Raw genomic sequence first — 6,458 nt, 5'->3', positions numbered from 1 at the left:
ATAATAATAATAATAATAATAATAATAATACTGACATTGTCAATATTCTCGCCTAGATACAAATACATAATAGTTATGGCATGCTGGTGTTGCTCCAATCTTGTAGATGGTAACCACTCCAAAAATATAGTTAACATTTTATTTTATTGAAAAAGGTTAAAAGTTACACACTGTACAGTTAAAGGCAAACAGTTCCACTGTCACCATTTTCAAACTTAAAATCACATGACTCAAACTCAATATTTCTAGGCTGGCAGACAGATTATACAATTTGATAATAACAATTCTGAAATGCACATATAAATCAATAGAGAACTCTCACATATAAGCATTAATCCTGTTTGCAGTGTGCAGGTTCTGTAGCACTGATAATGTGTTTGGAGCATATCCTGTACTCAGGTCTGTATTTACATCATTGGAGACTATTGGCACCAGAGGCGGAACTAGCTAGCTTTGGGCCCCGGTGCAGGGAGGCGGGGAGGAAGGAATTGCGGCCCCCAACCCTCTGCATCTGCCATACAGCGGGCCCCATTATCTCCATAGACTCCTGACGGACCAATGGTAGTTTTCCGCCACTGATTGGCACACAACCTTTGGCGCTCTGAGCTTCACTCCATCAACATGTTTTGCAAAGTATGTGCTGTAGCCTTCCGGCCCTGTCACATAACAAATTATATTAACACTACCCTACAGTTTATTACCTCTTCAGATAAATCATGTATCTCAGGTAGCCCCCCCCCCTCTAATTATTTCCAAGTAACATTTTCATCCGCAGTCCAATACAAATAAGTTGACAGAGTTCCTGTGTTAAAATAACAAATACAATTCAAAATAGAAATTATGCCATAGTTTTACTTCATTTATGTTCTCTCTATTTTTATATCTTATTAAAACAAAAATGTATTGTATTAAACAGTATCACTTCACCTATCACTACCTCCTATACATATACCTAAAGCATAACTCCACCCATAGGCACTGGCTCCTCAGCACCCAAAATATTTGTGCTGCCATCCATGAGATATTTCAGTCATATGGTGGGGTAATTGAGCACCCCCATTTATTTCAAATAAAGGTGGCTGCTATGACTCCACCCATACCAAAACAAAACAAAAAAAAAAAGCTAAAACAAGTTAAAATAAAACCCAACGCATACTTACCCTACAGGTGGCGTTTGCTGGATCAACCAAAATCCCTGGTGTCTTTAAAAGTCATATGCTGCACTTCACTCTATGCTGTCACGAAACTGGGTGCTACTGAACTGAGAACTTTTTAATTATCACCTGTTTCTCACAGTTTAATGTACTTTTTAATCCTTGGCCCAGGCTAAGTATATACACCAGAGCATTGGTGTATTAAGTGTATTATTGTTTCATGTTACTAGGTACATTTTGCCCCTGCTATTACCTGCAATATTGTATGTATTAGAAATAGAATAGAAAGAATATTGCCATATTGTGTGAAAATAACAGGACAGTAGAAGTAATTTTACTTGTGGTAGCTAAGGTAATTACCATCTGTCTCAAATGCCCATTGTTATGAGGTGTGGCATAGACCTGGTTTGTAATCAGAACAATGTCTGAGTAACTTGACATAGCTAGATGGCAGCCCATGTTAATTAGCTAGGTCAACAGGTTATCCGAGAGGTAATTAGGTTAGAACTTCTAGATGATATTCAGTGTGCCTCCACAGAAATATACTGGCTGAAATAGCATTGGGAAATGTATTAATAGGTATCAATATAAATGTTATTGTATCAAAATGTATCACAGACTCAGATTGTGTAATGTTGCAGATACAATGTGTCAAATGTCTTGTTGTTTCATGCAAGCGTGAGGTGTCATTCTTTGATGTTATATTGTAACTGTTTGTTTAGTGTATCCAGCCAAATAGCTAATTGAGTCAAGCTATTCCATTGTATAATAAAGATAACAGAGATTGTATGTCTAACAGTTAAAGTGTCCACTAATAGACCCCTGCTGTAAGGGGGAGGATTGAGACATTTGACCCTATTTCCTGTGTATACAGTCAAGAATATAGGGAGAGCAGAATGCCAAGAGAGCTATTCTAGCTTGGTGGATCCTGGTGTACAAGACATCAGCGAAAAGGACTCTGGACAGGCATCGTGGTGCCGCTGGGGGAAACCCTACCAGGACAGGGTCTGTGTGAGCCAGTTTCCCAAGCTGGGCAACATAGTAGCTGTCTAGCTAAAAGGTACTGGCAATATTGTGGGAGGATAAGACTCTGAAAGAGACTGAGATTATTTCTTTGGAGTGCTGACTGCAAGAGGATGCTGGAGAATACATGCTACCATTACCCTGTATCTTGTGAACGCCTTGTGGTGTTGTGCTGTCGTAATTAAGCATTATTTTGGATAAACTCTGGTCTACCCGAGTGAGTTGAATCCCACAGAGGGTAACTGCCATCCCAGGTAAGGGTGGTATCCTCACACTAACAAAACAGCTTACTTCACAACAGCCAATCGGGGACAATGCCATTCCCCCCTAAATTTCCCACTTGAATGAACCCAAAAGGACATATTTTGCCTTCGTTGTTCTGCGAAGTGACCATACAGTAAGCTGCCATAAAACAACTTAGAAATGCTGCACAAAATGTTCTATACAAATATCTAGAAAAACACTGCTTTATTTTCACAGCATAATTTATTGACATTATATATTGCTGTTCTATCATTTTTAATAAAATCATAATCATATCTGCCTTCATTTTAAGGATCACCTTTAAGAAGAAACACAAGAAGGGTAATGGAAAAGTTTTTTTTCTTGTTATGTAGGGTGATTTTGTGGTACTGGTGACAATGTTGTATAAATGACCTTGGTGTCCAGGTATTTAATAAGCAAATGCTCTCAGTCCTTGTAAAGTACCATATTATATGTGTCACCAGCATCTTCCGATCTTTAGGTATTATATAAGGTATGTCACACTTAGGACCAGTAAAGTGGTCTACTATCATTGTCTGCTTGCAAATGCAATAATCATGCAGTTTTTCACTCTGATTTTGTCAAAATATATGCTTGTAAGTACACAAAATCAAAGGAAGGTCTGATTCAATTTAGCACATAAATAGCACGTGGAAAGTTTAAAAAGATAACATGTTATCTTACAAAATAGAATATTAACAAGCAGGGATGTAAGATGCATCACAGGCCCCCTAGCAAATATTTTTTGTGGAAGCGGGGGGCTGATGATATGTGTCCATCTCCTCCGCTCTTCTAAGCATACACGGGGACTTGTGCATGCGTGGGGGGCAGGTACATGCACAGTGCAGCCCCATCTGAGCAATTAGTACTGGAACCGAAAGCCAAAACAGCTTCATGGGACATGCACCAGCCCCTGAGCATGGGCCTCTGTAGCAATGGCTGGCATTGCTGGGCCCACCTGACCGCCACACCCCCAGAAACCACGATACATCTGTCCCTGTTAACAGGGGTTTCATTTACCTGAATGCTGCAAATGGCTTTTGTCTCCTAAGACTCAGATAATATTATTTGATGTCTCGTCTCTGGCAACCACCTCTCACTCCCGCCTACAAGATTTGTCCCGTGCTGCTACCAAATTATGAAATTCCCTACCATGCCCACTCAGGTATTCCCACAGCCTTCAACTCTTTAAACACTCTCTGAAAACCCATTTTTTTGGGAGCGACTTACCTTATCCCCGATGATACTACTAACCTTCACAACTGTCCCAATCTCCATTCTGAGTCACACTTAATCCTTGTGTACCCTCTTCCACTTAGAATGTAAGCTCTGTAATGAGCAGGGCCCTCCATACCCTTTGTTTTATCTACCTTGTATGTCCTTGGTTTATGTATGTCCCTGTTTTCCTTGCTGTACGGCGCTGTGGAGCACTGTAGTGCCTTACAAATATACGATAATAATAATAATGTGATAGCTAGTATGTATGTATTGCCTCACGCTTATCCATTTATTGTAAATGAAATGCTTATTTATACAGTAATTCTGCTTTAATTAAAACAAGAAGAATAGGTCTACACAAAATCAATTACCATCTCTCTAGATCTGGTACCATTTTTGTAATCTTTTAGCTCAGAATTGTTCTTGTACTACCTGTTTAATTAAAAGAAAAAAACATCTGTGAAGTTGCTAGACTAAACTACTTGTTAAATTCTAAATAGGATAGTTTTCATCAGTGGGATAAACACGGGGCTCTGCCAATCCACTATACTGCTTCTTCAGAAATACAGTGTATTGGCCATAAATAAAAAATATTGACCAAACATGCTATACCTGTGGTCACTTTCAAACGGCATTCTTTTGTTTTGGAAATTATGTATGAAAGTATACAGTAACTACAAAAATAAAGCATACCTACCTTTACACCATATTAACATTTATCTAGCTGTTAAAAACTCACAAATCCTAAAACAATATAAAAAGGCATTTCTAAACATTTTTAAACGTTCACAACTGCAGATGCACAAGCTCAAGTGGTTCCCTACATAGGAAAAAAATTGAATACCCCATGACTAAATTCTTTATAACAGCATTATGAATTCACCGCCAAAAAAGCATTATAAAGTACATATGAGCTTTTAAAGTTAATCCTTAATTCTAATGTTGTTTAAAGCAAGCAAGAAACCCAACCATTCTCCCATAAAATGAGAGTAGCATGTCAATGTGTAGAACACACTGCAACTTCACAACTGAATGTGACATGTCTAAACCAACTGTGCAACAACCTGTAAGTGTATCAGCATAAACAGTCATGTATATTAACATTGTATTCTCCACTTATCACTACAATGGTGAATTTACTGCAATGAGTAAACAAATTCAGTAATAATTTACAGCACTACCCTGTTCTTGTCAGAATTGAAATGTTTGGATGTATTATCATCAATGGAATTAACTTCTCAAGGACACTATCAATGCAATTGTTTTGTAGCTTTAGTTCTGTATAGCTATCACTTTTTAAGTATGATAGCGATGTTATCCATTGTTAGTAGATTACATTTTAAAAAAAGGGTATTTGTATTGCCTTTCTTCCTATTACTAGAGCTGCAGTTGGCATCTATGATACACAAGTGCTGACGACATATGTATAATTTCTTGTAAATAATATCTGTAGGAACTGTGAAATTGGATGCCATTTCTTATAATAGGTGAGTCTTAGGGATAGATTCAATTAGCCGCGATGTTCCTCGGTAGTGTCTCACGGCCGTTCCAGGACACTACGCAGTGATTTTTTTTTAAGCATTGAATCTGCCCCTTAATGTAACCTTGTGCAGTGATAGAAAACATGCGGCAGTTGGGCTCCCAGCGGCCCTTGAGCCTTCATTTGCAAATGTGGACGTAACTAGCAGCTCTAAAGGCCCCAACTCTGCTCTTCTGTGTGTATGCAGAGCCTGAAGAATACACAGTGGAACACTGTTTTAGCTTTCACTTCCATTACATTGGGAACTTGAAGCCCACATGGTTTACAAAGGGGATGTGCCCGCCCCTGCATATGAAGAGCATAGCAGGGGACTCTGGTGGGGATGGACACTCACCACCGGACTCCCTCTCACCGCTGAGCCCATAACCAACGCATGGACTGTCACAGTGGAAGTTGTGCCCCTGCCAGCAGCCCTCAGCAATACACCACTGGTTCTTTCCTCCCCATTAGACCCATCATTATTCTCTGCTTCCTGTCCTGCCAAGCTTCGCCCACAGTCCCAGCTCTCCTGTATGATCCGAATCAGCTAGTAATAAAGCAGAGAAGAAGACTTAACTTGATCTTATTCTGTGCCCAGAGCAGATGACTTCTGCATTATATGATCTCCTCTGCACAATGTAGGAAGGTCACTCAGCACCATCAGCACATCCCTCCTTTCTCTGCGGGCAAGCTCTTCATTAAAGCAAGAAAAGTATTTCTTTGTGGAATCTGAGGGACATCAGGAGCTTGAAGGGTCAATGATGTTTTAATGCAAGTGTGATGTACGAATGGAGTTTTGAGGTAAATGGGGCTCTAAAGGGTATTGTGAGGTGTCTTGTGTTTTGCGGATAGTGGGGCATTTGCGGCCCTCGTGTAAATTAGAGGCCCACATATGCAGCAATGAAGTATATCAGGCAGCCCATCGATGCCATACACCATGGACTTCAGTGACTTATGTAAAAGCGATCTGTCTACAGCCTTGTGCATTAATACGATCACACAAATCCTTCTTGAAGTCTAATATTCATAATCTACAACAGACAATACATTACTCCATATACATTTTTATACTTGGCATCTACACATCTACATTTCTTGGTTTAGAAACTGGGGGTCATTTACAGATCTAATCAAATGCATATGCACACTTCTACTCTGTGGCTTGTTGCAGGGGCAAGCACATGGTTTTGAATGGGGAGGTTCGAACTTCATCTTTCACACACAAATTTATATGCTATGTAGATAATCTTCAAGTACTATATACAGTACTTGTAGCCAAC

This window comes from Mixophyes fleayi, chromosome 3 (genome assembly GCF_038048845.1).
Source record: "Mixophyes fleayi isolate aMixFle1 chromosome 3, aMixFle1.hap1, whole genome shotgun sequence".
Lineage (NCBI taxonomy): Eukaryota > Metazoa > Chordata > Amphibia > Anura > Limnodynastidae > Mixophyes > Mixophyes fleayi.
This window is presented reverse-complemented; position numbering follows the sequence as displayed.